This window comes from Protopterus annectens, chromosome 15.part0, assembly GCF_019279795.1.
Source record: "Protopterus annectens isolate FY-2018-M chromosome 15.part0, PAN1.0, whole genome shotgun sequence".
NCBI classification, from domain to species: Eukaryota; Metazoa; Chordata; order Ceratodontiformes; family Protopteridae; genus Protopterus; species Protopterus annectens.
In genome coordinates, this window is record NC_056749.1 from 277,486,078 (window position 1) to 277,505,909 (window position 19,832).

The following is a 19,832-nucleotide window of genomic DNA, read 5'->3' on the forward strand; positions in this document are numbered from 1 at the left end:
GTCACCAAGAAGTCTCCCAGTATTAAAGTGGTGCCTTCATTCTTTAAATGATTTTCAATAAGATTTTTCACTGGTTCAGTGACCTTTGGAAAATCACTTCCTGTCCTAGTAACCCTAGCATTTAAGTAGTTATTTTTAGTGCAGAGAGTAATTGGATGATTATAACAGGCAATTTTGACAAAAATCTAATTTTTCTTTTAGATAAGCACAATCTAGCTGATTATTAACTAAACTGTCCTTTGATTCTTAAGTAGAAAGTATGAGGCAATGACAGATCATATGTTATGTCATGTAATAGGATCCAAACATGGTCATACCTGCTGCACACAAGTGATATCTGGAATATCAGTGCTTGCATTAAATATTGCAACTTGTCTACCAATAAAATCTTTAATGCATGGTCATATCTAGTATCATTAACAGTAAACCTAATGTATAGACAAAGCAGCTTATAAACTACAGGATATAGTTTGCTCTCCTATCAACCCATAAAGCAGCAGTCAGGAAACAAGTCCATAGTTTAAAAAGGCAATTAAAATATAGCTAGCTTATCAAATAAATAAATAATTGCATATAATGCACAAGACAACCAATGTAAAGTGGAATGCCAGGGTTAACTCAATAACCATATTAAATTTTACTTTGAAATAAATCTAGACAATAATCTTACATTATATAGATTACATAATCTTACATGGAAAGACTGATGCCAGGATTCAAAGACAGGCCAGACTACAGGTGGTAAGGCTAATTCAAAAAGGGTAAGTCCACAAACGAGCCAAAATCACAAAGAAACTCCACAAGAAAAAAACTGGAACCAGAACACGAATGTGTAAAATCCACAGTATCCCAGATATTCACTTTATTTGGAAGCAAATTCCACACTGGTAAAAATCCGCACCGTACCAAGCTTTCACTTTATTTTAAAACAAATAACACGCTAATAAGAGCTTTCATTGTGGTAAATAAAAGGAACTTCATCAGAAAAATAACACTCTGAGGCTTAAATAACCCTCATTATGTTACGTACAAAATGTTACTCAATCTAACCAGTTGCAACAAATCGGTTATGTCAAATCACATTTGTCCCAACCGACACACCCCTCAAAAAAGGTCTTAGAAAATCAAGACTTTTAAATTTATATAAAAATAAAATAGATTTATCACCCCATATCCTATCACTTCAACTTAACATCTAAAAAAGATTTAAAATGTTTTTGTGTATGTTTATCTGTTGTATACATTTGCACAAACACAGCACCCATTTCCAGACTATTAATTTCAACTGCAAGCTGTACCAATTCAATGCAATATCTAAATCTATACACCTTCCAACCATATTTGCATAAATACCTTTAAAAATGTTAGAAAACATTTTCTTAGCTCGTTTTAGATAACCCAGAGAAATCTATTTTATTTTAAAAAAGTATATGAGAGCAAACTAAGCTGTACTCCCATGTTCATAGGTTCATAGGTTCATACTAGGCTATCTGCCCGAGGGCATTTACAAGCCTAGCCCATCGTTTTGTGGCTTACGCCACCCCTTTAGTATGGGGAACTATACCCATTATTTTGCTGTGCCTCTGTCGAGCAGTGACACTGAGGTAATCCCTGGGGTATATCTGCGATCTCCCATCCATTGGTCAAGATTTCTCTTGAACAAGGCCAGCGAGGTGCTCTGCCTCACATGTACCGGGATTTTGTTCCACAGCATAGGGAGTCTTTGGGTGATGAATCTATCCCTCCAGCACGTCCTATTAATAGCCGTGTCAAGGTTTAAGTCTCCGCCCTTGTGGCTCTGATGGATCTAGATTTTTGAGATGAAGCATATTCATCAAATCTGGGTTTGACATGGCCTTGTATGTTAGGCAAAGGTCACCTCTGAGCAAGCGTGGCGACTGAATAGAGCTGGAGTTCTTTCAGTCGGGCAGCCTAGGACAGATTTTTGAGACCCTTTATCCTTTTGGTGAGGAACTTTTGTGGCCTCTCCAGCTGCTGCAAGTGTCGGGTCAGATACATTCCGAATGGGGCATTGTACTCAATCATTGGTCTGATGAGTGATGAGTAAAGGGAGACTATGACCTCCCTTGATCTAGATGAGAATCCCTTCATGATAAGGTGGGCAATGTAGAAGGTCTTCCTAACTACTTTAGCTACATGGGTGTCGAATGACAGACTACTATCAACCTGGGTCCCCAGGTCCCTGATAACTTCTTCTGTGCTCAGTGGATTGCCACCTATTTGGTAGCTAGGGGTAACCTTGTTTTTCCCGAAGGGTATGACTATGCATTTTTGGCATTTAACTTTAGGCCGTGGCTCTGGCACCAGTTATCCGTTTCTGTGAGACCCTTCTGAAGGATATCTGTGTCAGATGTGTTTTCTACTATGGCGCCCAGTTTGCAGTCATCTGCAAACTTTGTCAGCCATAACCCTCCTGTGTTTGCTTGTACTTCGGAAAAGTAGATGCCAAACAAGAGTGGGCCCAGGACTGAGCCCTGTGGGACACCACTTGTGACAGGCTTTGAGTCTGACATGGCACCAGCAACTCTGACCCTGTGGGTTCTGTCACTCAGCCAGTTTGCAACCCATCTTGTGATGTATGGGTTGACATTTAAGCTGATGAGTTTTTCAATGATACCCGAGTGGGGTATTGTATCGAAGGCCTTAGCCAGATCGAGGTAGGCTGTATGGACTGCCTTTCCCTCATCAATGGCTTTGGTGACTGTTTCAAAAAGTCAACCAAGTTTAAAAGGCATGATCTGCCTTTGACAAAGCCAAACTGGGTTGGATCCAAAGTCTGCAAATTCCTATGTCTTTATTTATGAGGTCCATTATGATCCTCTCCATGGCTTTGCAGATAAGGCTTGTCAAGCTAATGGGCGGTAATTTCCAGGGTCGGTGGAGGCACTGCCTTTGTGAAGTGGTACCACAGTTGCAGTGCGCCACTCCCTGGGTGCGTATCCAGAGGTAAGACTTTGATTAAACAGCTGTCCTAGCTGTGGGTTTAATTCCTCATTGAGTTCATGGAGCACACAGCCGGGGACACCATCAGGTCCCATGGATGCTGTGTTTTTGCTTTGGAGAGAGCAGTTCTCACTTGGGCGCTGGAGATGTTTGGGGGCTGCAATCGTTTGGTATAGATATCTCTCCTTTTGGGGAAGGGGAGAAGTTTGCACTGAACCTGTCAGCCAGTATGTTGGCAATGTCTGTAGGATCAGTAATCTTCACATCATTTTGAACTAGCTCTGAGCATATCTGGGAGTTTCCTCCCAGGTTTCTAACATAGCTAAAGAAGGCCTTATGATTGTCTTTTGAGTCTTTAGCTATTTTTCTCTCGAAATTTGCTTTGGATGATTTTATGAGAGCTCTTAGTTTTTTACTTATAGTGATCAAGGGTGTCTTACCTTTTAAGGATTTTGCTCTATCTTGTAGTAGCTTCCTCCTTTTGTTGTAGAGTTTGTTTATGGCTGGGGTCCACCAGACTGGACGCTTGCCTTTGGTAAAAAGAGTCTTTGTTATGCTTGGGATTGCCTTATCCATGCAGTCCTGCAGGTGCTGGTAGAAGGCATTTGTAAGTGATTCAGCGGCTTGAGTACTGTTTTCCGCTGGCTCGGGGGCCTTAAGGAAATCTATTCAGTTTCGCTTGACCTTGTAATTGTGCCTTATTCAGTATTTGATCTTATTATGGACCTACTAAGATATCAGTGTAGAGAACTTTAAGGCAAAGGTAGGCCCTTGGTAAAGAAGCTGAAAGCAAATATGGAGTTCAATACCAACATATTACATATTCATCCTGAAACAAAAGCTTAATTGATTTTGCTGTGATGAGGCAAAGTTCAACATCCTACCACTGCAGATACTTGGGATGCAAGGTAGTAGTAATGGTCTTCCTGTGGACATGCACAAAAACTGTCACTTGCCGCCCCTCCGAAAGTTTTATTTTTATTTCATTTAAAGTTAGGAAAATTGCAACAAAACAACCCTTTTATGCCATGACCTAATTAGAGTATCAGAAATAAAGTAAGCACACAATAAACAGAAATAGTCAATCTTTTCACAAATATAACACTGTAATGCTAAATTAGGACTAAATATTCCTATTTGGCTTGCTGTATAGGCTGTTAGTTCTACAGTTGCCTGTTTACCACTATTCCTTTCACAGGGACAGCTTATTTTTCTGATTTTTTTTCTTTTCTTCTGCTTTTTACATGTTTTTTCCATGAATTTTCATCATTTGATTGTATTGTACAATCAATGGGATAATTCTTAAGGCCAGTTTCCATCCCCACTGTCAATATGTTTCCATTCCGAACTATGCACCAAATGCAGTAGTCTTCTTCCATTTTCTCTTATAGTGTTTATGGACCTTTGGGTTGATAAGTTAAAGTCTAACAAACATTGCATCTACATCAGGAAAAATAAAATGTAAATGCCAGCCTTCAGAAATTTAGACTTTTGTACCCATTTAAACATAATTTCTTTGTGAAACTCTACACACAGTATTTCAACCATGATAAGCTAATTATTTTACTTTTTCAGACATCATTATCATGTCCTTTTATTTAATTATTTTAACTATGTCTTTTGCAAACATATGGCACATTTCAGGAGTGACCTGGTAACACTGTAAGTGACTTGATCAGCAGAAAACAGAGGCCTTGGGACTTAAACCATGGACTAAGATGCAGCATTTTAACAGCTTGTAGCCTTAACACTCTGCACTGTCTTCACTGCCTATACTGTGTGCAAATATATGAACAAAACTGTGTGATGTATGCATTCACAAAATTAGGAATTGCTCTATCAAATATGTAGTGCCTTAAATTTTGTTAAACAACATATCTGATTTAATTTAAGGAAAAATAAAATTAAAAACAAATATTAATGCTGTGTCAGTACATATTTAATTGTTTTAATACAAGTAAAGTGAAATGGTATTAGGCATGTAAAAGTGAACATAACATAAGGGCAATGATACTTTGAAAAGTCAGCTTATAAACATTAGCACTCCTTTTGGAATTTGAATGGAAAAAAAAACATTTAAATGTATTTTTTGAAATGTGTTATCACAGGAGAAATATTTTTCCAGAATTCATATTCTTATTTTTTTTTATTTTGGAAGTAATTTACAGCTTTTAATACATTTCCAGGACTATTTCTGCAAAAAATATCCCAGTCTGTATTAAAATGTTATATGTTAGATGTTATGTCAACCATTTAACCAATTAGGATAAGTGATTTTAGGTAGAGAAATTGTAACTGCATGCTTCAATGCTGGTGTGTCAGTGCCTGAGGCGAGAGAGGTTAATGATGCAACTCCTGACTAACTCTGGCTATATAAACATGTGCTAAAGAGGTCTTTTAGCCACCCCTACATTGCTTCCTAATTCTTACTCTATAACAAATCAGATTTATATATGACAAAATGAATGTCTTTTATCCTATGTATTGTAACAGTGCTTTAATTTGTTTAACTTAACAGTTTTTCTGTATGTATGTATGGAGCTTTTCTCCTTGAGCCACCGCTGAAAATGGACAAGTATTCAGTCAGACAAATGTAAAATAAAATAAGTAAAAATAAATAAAATAAAGGTTTTAGTGATTTTTTTCTTAGTTGCAAGACTTGGAATGTTGGGAAGAAGATTCATTAATTTAGATTCTGAATTGCTGAGTCTGAGAAGTACGAACTTGGTCTGTTTTAAGAAATTTCAGAAAAATAAAATGTTGATGCCCGACAGGCTACAGGGTATAGATCAGGTGATAAAAGTTCTTGTTATTCATCATTGGGGGAACAAATTGTTGGATTTAATTATGTTGGTTATGGTAGACTGCAAAAAAGTGAGCAGAGTCATTGTTAAGGGTTCATTCTTAGTAGCCAAGGAGTTATTTAATGCCCTTGTTAAGCTTGTTATATCTTTTCAACACTTTCAGTCTAGACCAGTTTGCTTCCTGTTTCTGTCTAAGGTTCAGGGCTTTTACAATACAAGCATATTGGAAAACAGCTCTAATAAAATCAAAATCTAAAAGTGAATACATTAGATGGGATCTGTTAGATTATAATAGACTTATGTCCCTATAGTACATCAGTAAACACATGGAGATAATCATTCTGATACTTCAAACTAAAGATAACGCAAAGAAGGCATTGTACACCACATCACACTATACCTTTGTAAAGGACAAATCAGTTTTCCTGGTCATTTGTTATTCTATAACATTATTTTAGCATTGTAAGACAAAGTAAAAGTAGGTGCTAAATATGTTGATTTTACACCAGCCTTTGATAAGGTTAACCATGAATTATTTGTTAATAAACCAAAGGGGCTAGGTACTGAATCTTTGAAAACAGATGGAAGAATGGCTCTGTGATAGGCCATGGCAAGTTGGCTATGGCAACAATGCAGGTAACGTTTTGGATTAGGGTCAATATGTGTAACAGGTGTACTGGGTACACATTTACTTATTCTTTATTGGGGGATATTATACTACCAAAAAGTGTGCTTTATTTAAACAAATGATCTGAAAAATGTAAGCATATTATCTGCTTAAAAGATATTCTATATTATTCTTTAGATATACTTTCTAGATTGGAAGAAAAGGATACCATGTCTATAAATGCAAGTATATTGCTTGGGGGACACAAATCAAAAGAAAAATAGAAGATTAATGGAATAAATATCGAAAAGTGGTAAGTGTATAGGATCTTGAGATTTTAGTAAAGGAGTTTTTGATGATCCTCTAGACACTGTGGTTAAATGGATACAACATTACAGGATGTATTGGGAGTTTTTTTTTGTTTTGTTTATTTACACCTAGAGGCAAGATTGTGTTGAAGGCTATTCTTGCTTCCCTAATTTAACTAAAGAATGAACATGGTCCCCTACTTTGGAACCCTATTATAAGAAGAAAATATTATACCTAGAAAGTAACCAATGAAAAAAAAATAAAAGTAATGCAAAGAATTAAAGACTTTTCCTTTTTGACTTAGCTAATGAGTTTGGATTATTTACATGATTTCTTAGAGGTAAGCAGGGGGGGTGATTTGATTGATGTCCTTAAAGACAAATACTCATAGAAGTGCAGTGGTTTGTGAAGAAGTTCTATAGTAAATGTTATAATAGGACCTTTGCAAAGAGCAATAGAACAACTCGTTGGTTTATTGGGAATGAAGTCAATAATAGGAACATATAAAAATCTATTAGGCAATTGCAAAATATAAAACAACTTGAGACTGCTATTTTAAACAAGTAATAAGTTCATTGATAAGTACTAGGCAATTGGTCTGCAGGCCATATCAACCCTAGACAAAAAACTTAGTCAAAATTTCCTTCTAGCCTTAAGAAGAGCAAGTCAGCAGAGAAAGGGAAAGAATTTGAGGCTGTCCATCCAATTATCTAGGTTTACCTTCAAGGTGGAAGGGGTGCTACTCTGCTTGACATGTGGTAGAAGTGCGTTCCAGAGGTGAGGGATAGGTAGGGATACAAACCTATTACGCCAATGAGTCTTATTTATCTGCTGATGAAGGTTTAATTTCTTTAACCAAGTATTTGATGTACTATTTGTTTTGCTCAGGAATAGCTCAAATAGGGTTGGATCTTTCATGGCATAAAAAGCTAGATGTAGATCTTCACAGAGTCTGTAAAAGACCGAGTATAAAGTGCTGCCAGTCTCCCCTGATAACTAATATTTTTGAGGTCTCTAATCCTTCTAATTATGAATCTCTGAGGTTACTCAAGCTGTGTGCTAAGTTTAGATTAATACGTGCCAAAACATCCGTTATATTCAACAATGGGTCAGATAAGATATAAACTAAGATATCTTTGGATCTAGTGAAGATGCCTTTGAAAATTTGATGGGCCATATAAAAGGCTTTCTGAACTACTACGGAGACATTATGGTCAAATGATAAGGAATTATCCACAAGAGTATTCAGATCCCTTTTAACAGTGTCTGATGGGATAAGTGCCATCTCTCATATGGTAAGTTAAACTTTTTTTTTTCCAAATTTAACCATGCTACATTTCTTACATTTAATATGAGACCATTGTCCTTGCACCAGTTGTTAACATTGTCTAAGCGATGTTGTAACAATTGTGAGTCAGTTGGAGATCAAATAATGACACCCAGTTTACAGTCATTTGGAAACTTTATCATAGGCCAGAAGTGCTAGCCTGAAGGTTTGAGCATTATATGCCAGACAGGAGAGGGCCCAAAACTGAGCCCTGCAGTATACCACTGGTAATTGTTTTGCTCTCAGAAGTGGTACCTGCTACTCTAACCTCATTGGTTCTGTCAGACAGCCAGTTAGCTATCCATCACACAAAGTAATATTTATATTCGCATTTATAAGTCTATCAATGCTTACATGGGGAATAGTATCAAAGGCCCTGGCCAGGTCTAGATGTGCTGTGAGCACTGCATAACCACTATCCACTGCTTCAACTACTTTTTAAAAGAAATTAATGAGGTTAAGGAGGCAGGACCTTCCTCTGGTAAAGCCAAACTGATGAAGGTCAAAGGCTGAGAAATTTTTATATCCACATTAATAAAGTCTGAGATAATGCCCTCCTTAGCTTTACATATGAGGTTAGAGAGATGAACGGGTCTATAGTTACCAAGGTCCATATTTTGGGCTGCCCTTGCATAATGGAATTACAGTAATTGTTTTCCAGGCTTCAGGAATATAACCAGTAGACAGGCTTAGATTAAAAAGTTTAATTAGGGGTTCAGAAAGGCCATATTTGGCACTGATTATCAGGCAATGTGATATGTTGTTAGGCCCATGGATGAAGTTATTCTTACTTTATGAAATGGCTGACAGAGCGTATTCCAGAGTAATTAAAGAATGTGGCTGGGATTGCAGAACCTGTGAGAGCTATAACTGTAGATGGAGTAAAATCTCCACTAAATTTGTTAGGTGGGATATTAGCTATTTAATTTGAGTATTATTGTGGAATAGCTCACTACAATGTTGGGTGTTATTTCATAACTTTCTGACATAGTTAAAGATTTGTAGTTATTTTTGGCTTCAGTGTCTATTTGAAGTTAATATTTTGAGCTACTTAATGGTTCCCTTAAGATCTTTGCTAGCTTGCTTAAGTGTGCTCTAATGGTTGGTAGAATGAAATGTCCTATTGCACTTAAGCAATTTCTTTCTCTTGTTATACAATTTATTTATATGGGCACTCCAACACAAGAGGCTGTTTACTCTCCTCATTATATTTGCTGTGGATAGTGACTGCCTTATCAAAAGAACTATTTAAGTGTGAGTCGAAGACAGAGGCCTACATAACATTTTGAACTCCAGGATCCTTCAAAGGAAGACTACAGCAGAATTTAACTCAAGTAACTGAAAAGGGTTTGCTTTGGAGAAATCTCTAAACAGAAAGCTATTTACATGTGAAGCACCACCATTTTTAAAGGAAAAGGTCACTAAATTATGGTCTGATTTAACAAAACATGGTGACACATATAGAGCTGTGCAAGAAGTGTCAATTTTTGTAAGGATGTTACATGCCCAGTAGCACAATTAACTACTTGTGAAAGACATTTATAATGTGAAAGAAGCACTGGGCAAGCTGACCACTGGCAGTTTAGTTCATCCAGTTTATTGATGGATAGTGAAAGTCCCCCAAGTAGAAAGATTTTGGGTTTAATGGGAATTTCACCTTATGTGCTCAGAATGGGGCATAGAAGGTGTTCTTTAGCTAGCTATGATGTGGTATTGAGTTTTGTTTAGGGTGATTTGGACCCTAAAAGTTCACAAATGTGTCCCAAAGATTCTGCCATGAGGTGATGATACCCTCAACAAATACTGATACTCCCCTACAATTGCCAGTGGGCCTGAAGACATAATAGACATTTTACCCAGGGAGTACTTTCATTGTTCAGAAACCATGTTTCTATAACTATGCATATATAAATGTGTTCAAGCTAAATGAATGCCTCATGTTTGGACATTTTTTGTTAAGGCTATTGGGATCAAGAAGAGCCCCATTAATGTGTTCTAAATTAGAATTTACTAGGTTGGAATGTCCATCAGATGGACTCTGCCTAAAAAAAGCAGTATAAAAGACCTTTTGTCTGACCAACAGTGTGTGTGTGTGTGTGTGTGTTTATATATAAAATTGACATTTTCAAATTCAAACCAAACTGCAGTACATTATACTGTTATTTATTTTATGCACAACATTCCATAATCACTTAGCTTTTTAGCAATACCAGAAAATATACTTCAAGTAGACAGATGTTGCACGGCATGGATTATAAATGCAGAAAAAATTTGAAAAATAAGCTTTTTTCTTGGAGTATGATGCACATTACGGATAATCAACACTTTTTAAAAAAATTTTACAACAAAATACAGAGGAATTCCATATAATTTTATATACTTTGGCATCCTGTAAGGATGCATCAGAAGAAAAACACAATGGACAGTGTAGTTTCCACTATATTGAGTGAATATGACTTCCATATAGCTTTCTGAGAGTAATGCTGGTTGCATTAATTAAAAAAATGTTTATTATGTATTGTATTATGTAGTAATCTGGACATCGATATTTACCATAATATATAATTCAATGGTATGCAACCCGTAAGAAGAGAGAAGGATGTCTGTTTCCATAGCAGAATCAAAATTATTAGAGAAACAAAAAAATCCCAAACTGGTTTATCGTTCAGAAGCAGGAATGAGAATGCATCAATAAATTTGCTTAATAAAATTATATTTTTTGAAAGATAAAAGATAAATTCAGTGAGATGTAATAATTTGATTATTATTTAGAACAGTAATACTAAACTGATTAGCAAAATGTAAAATTCAACTCTGTTACACTTTTTCTGTCTGTGTTATGAGATTATGTGAGTAATTTGTTCCAACTGCACATCAGGTACTCAAACTCATTTGAGTTCAATTATATGGATTTTACTACCATGCCTGATGTAACTAAGCATGATAGAATAATTAATCCCCAAATAAAGGAGAAACCAGTGGAGTGGGGAGCATCTGATCAGTTGTTATAGGAAAATACTTTGGAGGCTTTAATAGGAAACCAATATAAAAGTTCAGACAGAATTGCACAGCAAGGGACAGAACAAGAAACTGTGTTGACTCTGATGCAGTCAGTGCTGTGGAGTGATGTGATAGGCCAGCGAGTTCCATTATGAAAGAGCAACAGATGGCATAGCATGAAGCTCGAGAGAATATGGCAAAGGAAGATGTTCCGGAACTTTCTGTAGAATGCCTGCAGGAAATAGAGAACATAAAAGTGCCCTTAGTTTAAGAAAAAAACGAACTAAGGGAAGGTTAAGTCATATATGACAATAGCACAAAAGGGTAATGAAAGAGTTATATGGAACAAATGATCATTTGTTGTTAAAGTCAAAATAGGGAATTGTAAAAAGGGGAAGAATCCAAGTATGGCATAGATAGACTATAAAAAGGCATTTGACAGCATCACACATTCATAGATAAAAGAGTGCATACAAATGCATAAGATACACCCTACATTGATCAATTACATTACAGTGACCATGGAACAGCAACAAACAATTTTAGAGCTAAGCCAGGATGACAAATTATTATCCTAACGGACAAATCTGTCACCGTTGCTCTTTTGTCCAGCTCTTAAGCCATTAGGTAGTCTACTTAACAGATTAGGTCATTGCTGCAATTTGCTCCCAGAAAACAAAGTGTAAAGACTTCTGTGGATGATTTAAAACTGTATAGTTCACTAGATGAGGAATTGAAAGCACAACTGCAAGTGATCAAACTTTCTTAGATGATATAAGCATGTCATCTGGTCTCAATAAATGTGCAAAAGCAACCCTTAAAGCAGGAAAGCTGCAGCACCTAGAAAGTATCAGTGTGGGATAGGAATGTGATACAAAAGACTTTAACAAGATAGAGTGTATAAATATTTGGAAATTGATGAAGGATCAAAAATAGAACACGAGTATTTTAGAAGAATAAAATTAATAATGAAAACAGCCATGACATCTTGGAAAAAACTCCAAGCCATAAACCAGTTTGATCTTCCTGTTCTAACTTACTGTTTTGGGGAGAATGACTCACCCCAAAAGGTACTGGATTAGCTTGACAGGAAAAGAAGAAAAATGCTTCATGCTTATCAAATGGTTTATAAAAATCAGTGTGTATACTAAAATTATATATTCCCCATTCTGAAGGAGGTATGGGCCTCCTCAAAATTGAATACATGTATGGATCTACAAATGCAGAACTGCATAGATATCTGCTTACCTTGTAAAATGAAAACATAGTGCACTTTTAAAACATGAGACCACCAGGTCTAAGATGACTTCCCCGTTTAATTCAGCAGAAACATATTGGTGTCAAGTGGGAATGGAAATCAAACCAGAAATAGATAAAAGTCAAGCACCAATTGAATGTGCCAGCAAACAAAATAAAGAATACAAAGTGAAGGATCAGATGAGCAGGCAAGAAATGTGGAAAAGGCATAAATATAGTTGCAAGTACAGAAAACTCTTGGAACAAGATCATGTTGATCAGGAGCTAATGTAAGAATAGTTAAGGAGAGGTGAATTTAACCCAAAAGGCTGATATTGCTGGCTGATGATAGTGGACATTGGTTTACAAAGTCGACTGACCATGTCGGAACAACACAAATTCAGGTTTTGTAAAACAGAACTGGAAACAGTTGCACACCTTGTTGCTGGGTGTAATACATTAATGGCAGAAGGCCTATATACTGAAAGGCATAATAATGTGGCCAGACTATTGCACTGGGGATTGTGCAAACATTATAATTTTGAAGTAGCTGAGAAGCACTGGAATAAGGTATTATAGAGAATGAAGAAGTTTACATCACTTGGGATCACCCGATACCAACAGTTCAAAAAACAGATGAGAGAAAATAAGATATACTAGTCCATGAAAAGTAGACAAAAGTAGCACTGATCATTGAAATTGCTACACCCAGTGATTACAGTGTCTTATGTACACAGAGAGAGACAGTCATAAAATACCAGGATTTGCAGGCAGAAACGAGGTCAATGTGGAAGGAGGATCCTCTCACGATTCCAATAGTAGTAGTATTAATGGGCTCAGGGCTCTGTTCTTGGTCCCCTTCTTTTCACCATATTTATGAAAAACCAAACAGTGCCACCCATCATGCTATCTTAGTCCAATATGCAGAGGACTCCATCTGCTCTGCCCCATGCCTATCAGGTCTTCTCACAAAAACCCAACAATCCTTCCTTGACATTGAAAAATATCTCAACAATTCGAAACTCATCCTGAACCTAAAACTAAATTAATGCTTTTCTCCAATGGTAAAAAATCCTTAGGATTCAACATCCTTTACTATGTTTTCTTCAAATAACACCCGCATCGGGCCTGTTGAATGTTCAAAGTTTTTATAAGTCACCACTGACAAGGACCTCAAATTTGGCAAACACTTAGCCCTTGTCATCAATAAAGTACATATCAAACTAGGCTCACTGTATAGAATTAAGCTCTACTTAACCACCCATACTAGGCTTGTCATCAGTAGGACTTCATCTGCTTTCCACTCTACTTTATGCCTCACCCCAGTTTTACAAACTTAAGAAAATGTGACAATCAAACCAAAATCCTGTTACCATAAAGTGGCCAAATTTGCCAGCAACCAACCTACAAAACATACCATTGCACCATACTTCAACAAAATTCGTTGGAACTGCCCAACTTACTAAATTACAACCAATTAGTACTAATACACTCAACCATATTCCACCCAAAGGACTAACCATCTATTAGCAAACTAGTTCAACCTTATTCTAGCAGTAGAACTTTAGGGTCTTCTAGCAAATTACTTCTGAATGTCAGCCAGTCTAACAGCAGTTATGGTGATTCCTTTTACTCACACACAGTTAATATTGTCTGGAATAACATACCTCAACACAATCTCAACACTAATAACACTCCTAAATTCAAACTACCAAGAAAACACTTAACTGGCTCTGCTCCTGCACAAAACCTGACTAAATCCCCACAAAATCCCATTCCCATTACACTTTTTTTTAGCTATCCTACCCTTCTAAGCATATCAAAACAATCCTGTCTTGGTTTGTGATTTGTTGTGGAGCTGACTGGTAAGAGAAGTTTTTATTTATTTTTACTGTTAAAGGGAGGTGCGACTGTGAGCTATAGCGAGCAGACGCTACTGCACGCCTTCACGTGCGATGTAAAGAAATTACAACTTCTGTCTGGCTGGTAGAACTTGTATGGTCAGAACAACTTTCTTCTTCTGGCTGCTCCCATTAGGGGTCGCCACAGCATATCATCTGTTTCCATTTCTTCCTGTCCTCTGCATCTTGCTCTGTCACACCATCCACCTGCATGTCATCTCTCAGCACATCCATGAACTTTATCTTAGGCCTTCCTCTTTTCCTGTTACCTAGCAGCTTCATCCTTAGCATCTTTTTCCCAATATACTCTGCATCCCTCTTCAGCACATGTCCAAACCAATGTAATCTTGCCTCTCTGGCTTTGTCTCCAAACCTTCCAACCTGGGCTGACCCTCTAATATACTTATTCCTAATCCTGACCACCCTCGTCACACCCAGTGCAAATCTTAACATCTTTAACTCTGCCACGTCCAGCTCTGACTCTTGCCTTTTTGTCAATGCCACTGTCTCCAACCCATATAACATAGCTGGTCTCACTACCCTCTTGTAGACCTTCCCTTTCACTCTTACTGGTACTCATCTGTCACAAATCACTCCTGACACTCTTCTCCACCCACTCCATCCTGCCTGTGCTCTCTTCTTTACCTCTCTTCCACACTCACCATTACTCTGAACTGTTGATCCCAAGTATTTAAACTCATCCACCTTCACCACCTTTACTCCCTGCATCCTCGCCATTCCTCTATCCTCTCTCTCATTCACACACACATATATTCTTAGTCTTGATGACCTTTATTCCTCTTCTCTCTAGAGCATATCTCCAACTCTCCAGGGTCTCCTCCACCTGTTACCTACTCTCACTACAGATCACAATGTCATCTGCAATCACCATAGTCCACGGGGACTCCTGTCTGATATCGTCTGTCAACCTGTCCATTGCAAAGAAGAAAGGGCTCAGAGCTGATCCTTGATGTAATCCCACCTCCAACTTAAACGCATCCGTAATTCCCACTGCAGACCTCACCACTGTCACACTACCCTCTTACATATCCTGTACCACTCTTACATACTTCTCTGCCACTCCCTACTTCCTCATACAATACCACAACTCCTCTCTAGGCACCCTGTCATATGCTTTCTCTAAGTCCACAAAGATACAATGCAACTCCTTCTGACTTTCTCTGTACTTCTCCATCAACACACTCAGAGCAAACATCGCATCTGTAGTGCTCTTTCCTGGCATGAAACCATACTGCTGATCACTAATCATCACCTCCCTTCTTAACCCAGCTTCCACTACTCTTTCCCATAACTTCATGCTGTGACTGATCGGTTTAATCCCTCTGTAGTTACTATAGCTCTGCACATCACCCTTACTCTTAAAAATCAGTACCAAAACACTTTTTCTCCGTTCCTCAGGCATTCCCTCACTTTCCAAGAGTTCATTAAACAATCTAGTTAAAATCTACACTGCCATTTCACCTAAACACCTCCATACGTCCACAGCTATATCATCTGGACCAACAGCCTTTCCATTCTTCATCCTCTTCATATCTATCCTTACTTCCTCCTTGCTAATCCACTGCACTTCATGATTCACTATCCGCAAACCATCCAACATTCTCTCCCCCTCATTCTCTTCATTCATCAGCCCCTCAAAGTACTCTTTCCATCTGTTCAACACACACTCCTCACTTGTGAGTATGTTTCCCTCATTATCCTTTGTCACCTTTACCTGCTGCACATCTTTCCTAGCTCGGTCCCTCTGTCTAGACAATTGGTACAGGTCCTTTTCTCCCTCCTTAGTGTCCAACCTTTCATACAACTCTTCATGCGCCTTATCCTTAGCCTTCGCCACCTCTCTCTTTGCCATGCACCTCATCTCCTTATACTCCTGCCTACTTTCTTCATCTCTCTGACAATCCCACTTCTTCTTTGCCAACCTCTTTCTCTGTATACTCTTCTGTACTTCTTCATTCCACCACCATGTCTCCTTGTCTTTCATCTGTCCAGATGTCATACCAAGCACCTTTCTAGCTGTCTCCCTTACTAGCTCTGCTGTAGTTACCCAGCTGTTTGGTAACTCTTCACTGCCACCCAGTGCCTGTTTTAACTCTTCTCTGAACTCCACCTCACAATTACCCTTTTTCAATTTCCACCATTTGATCTTTGGTGCTGCCCTTACACTCCTTCTCCTCTTCTTGATCACCAATAATTAGTTGGATATTGCTGGTATAATGTTTGTCATAGAAGTTGATTTAAGTTCCTTTGAATTCTTTGCTACTGTAATTTTTTTTCCTTTGCAATATTTTATTCAATTAAAGCTGAATATGGATTCCTTAAATAAGTTTGCAATTAACGATTTGCTAATGCACAAGTATCTTGTACAGTGTAATAAATGCTATGTATATTTAAAGGTAACAGCTGATAACACTGGTGATCTGTGTTCCTCATGTGAAAAGTTGGATGATTTGCTTACCATTGTTAGAAGCAAATCTCAACTTGATGATGATTGCACTTGTGCAATTGGCATGGCTTGGAGAACTGGACTGGTGAGATAAATAATGTTAGGCATAGACAAACACAGCAGATTTAGGAAATGATGCATCTATTTTCTGCAAAGATCATTCAGACCTTATGAAACATGATGAGGTCCCTGAGAACTATGGCATTGTGGATGCAAGTACTTAGTAATTTGAGGATCCGGTTTGTTTAGAAGGAAACAAAAAAGAAAGAAAGGAAGAAGTTCTCAACAAACAACAAGGAAGAAAAAGAAACTGACTGATGACTGTAAAGGAAAGAGAATATGTAGTAAAAAGATTCTGCTTTCTTATGTGACACACTGGTGACAGGGAATGAATATATTTGTCTATCAGAAAACCCTCAGTCTACAGAAAAAGGCATCACCTTTCCAATGGAAAAGGTAGAAAAGGCAGGCAAAGGGCAGGTGAAAAGGAAGAAATCAAAACTAATCTTGGAAGGACTGAAGAACATTACTGTAAAAAAAAAGAAGACAGATGTTGACTACATGGCTCAAGCTGTGGATTTACAATGCCAGCCAGATGAGAATTTAATACACAATGAAAATAGTGGAATTAATAAGACTAATAGTGATTTAGATCTATCCTTTGTAACAATTGATAGAGCAGAAATGACTGTATAAGAAGCTTAAGTTTCTTCAGAGATTGTCAGCAAAGATAGCCCTGTAATTGGAGATTCAGTTATTAGAGAAACTGATACTTATATTTGCAGAGATGATAATGAACATTGAGTAGTGTTATGCTTGCCATGAGTAAAAACAAAAGCTGTGAAACAAGCCTTGGAACGCCTTAATGTAAGGAAGTATGGATCTGTTTTTATTCATATTGGTACAAATGATGTCACCAACAAAGATTCTCTGACTGTTAGTCAGGAACTGACAGCTATCCTAGATAGTATAGCTTGTACTGGTGTTAGGACATATTTTTCACAAATCACCTATAGAAAGGATAGCCAGGTCACTGTGAATGATGAGATTTTTTGGATAAACACCTACATGGAAAAAAATGTCCTTTTTAAAAAAAACTGAAGTGTAGAGCATCCAAGCCTTCTTTTGGGCGCACACGTGTTCAGACAGGATGGTATGCATTTGTCTAGATCAGGGAAGAGAATTTTTGCAGCAGATATTTTGCAATATTTGACAAACACTAGCCAGGATTTTTGCCAGGTCAAACATGTAACAGTTCACACATATCAACATTTGATGCAGCTCTGATGGTTGGTAATGCTACGAGCATTAATAATAAAGTTTTTTTTATTAGAAAACATGTTACGCTCCCTCAAGATTGATGTTGTTATAGTTTGTGAAACATGGTTAAAGAACAATGACTGGAAACCAGTTCTGTCAGGGCATAAATGTTTTTACTGTAACAGACATTCTAACAAAAAAATCAGGTGGAGGTGTTATGATAGGGATTAAAGATAGCTATAAGACTTGTGATTATTACATGTTCAGTGATAACACCAATACTATAGACTGTGTAAGTGTGACAATAAAGACAATTCTGGAACATATAACAATTGTTGGAGTGTACAGACCACCAAAGTCAAGTGCAGATGACCTAGAGGAATTCATACATTTCTTACATGAAACACAGGAGGAAAGAATAATACTATCTGGGAACTTAAATTTACCAGAAACAGACTGGAATAATATTGATTCAACAACGTTAGTAAAGAAATTATTCACAGAGTATATTCAGGAACAACAAGTGCTTCAGATTGCAAAAAAAACCTACCAGGGGACGGAATATACTAGATATTATTTGTGTTCCCAAAGAAATTAATGTAACTTCAAGTCAAGTTTTACTACCATTGATGTGCAGTGATCATGGGGTCATAAAGGTTAATTTGTTGCTAGATAATTCTGCCAAACTGAAATCTAAGCCAATGCACGGTAGGTTAATTACAGATTATTGGGAAGCAAAAAAGTTACTATATAAAACTAACTGGAGTGAGGTGTTCAGTAGAAAAACTGCAAATGGAATGTGAAAAGTTTTGAAAGAGAAATTGTTTGCGTGCAAAAAGTAAAAAAAAATGTTTAACATCAGGATCTAGGCACGCAACATCAGGGGGGTATATTTCCATAAGAACAACAATACTGGATTAAGGTGAGGGACAAAAAATATAAGAAATGGAAGAGAGGTCGAACTACAACTTTGAAAACTGAAATAAACGAGCTGGACAAACAGATTAAGCATAATGTTAGACAAGATCAAGAAAAATGTGAAGAAAATTTATATAAAGATATTGAGCATAATAGGAAACCTTTTTATAGATGCATAAGATGTGGAAGGAGTAAAGATACACAAATAAACTGTGTGCAGATTCTAAAATTTATTCTCAGACACAACAGATTATAGATATATTTACAAAATCTCATGCAAAATAGTTTGGCTCCACAAATGGGGTGGTAAATTGTCCTAGTGACATCCAGGCAAACCCAGATACTGGAATCCAATTAGATTATAATGAAAAAGAACTGCGCAAACTGGATCCAAACAAAGCGCAGGGAGGAAATGGAATAAGTAACAATTGACCTGAGAACACTTAAGCAAGAAATTACACTGCCATTAGATCTATTATTCACTAGGTCAAATAAATATGGGGAGATTCCTCAAGATTGGAGGCATGCACTTACTAAACCTGTCTTTAAGGGAAAGGGGAGTAGGACAAATCCAGAATCATATAGACCTTTAAGTCTACTTTCCTGTTGTGGAAAAATAATGGAGAAGGTAATACTGGATAAGTTATTGTCAGAACTGGATAGGTTGCGACTTGAAACTATACATCAGCATGCATATGTTGAAAATAGATATATTACCACCTGTAACATGATGTTCTATAACAATATAATAGCTATGAATGAAAAATTGTGCTGTGATGTGATTTATATAGATTTAACTTAAGCATTTGACAGGGGCATGCACAAAACACTGATCAATAAATTAGTACAACTAGGTATTGATGTACAGTCAATAAGATGGATAGCTGCATGGCTTACAAATAGGACATGGCAAATAACGCACACCAACTGGACCCGTGAAATCCTTGGTTACAGTCAAGGTGTCCCACAGGGTTCTGTACTAGGCCCTTACTTGTTTAGATTGTATCTTTCAGACATTACTTTTTCATCTGAGATGTTC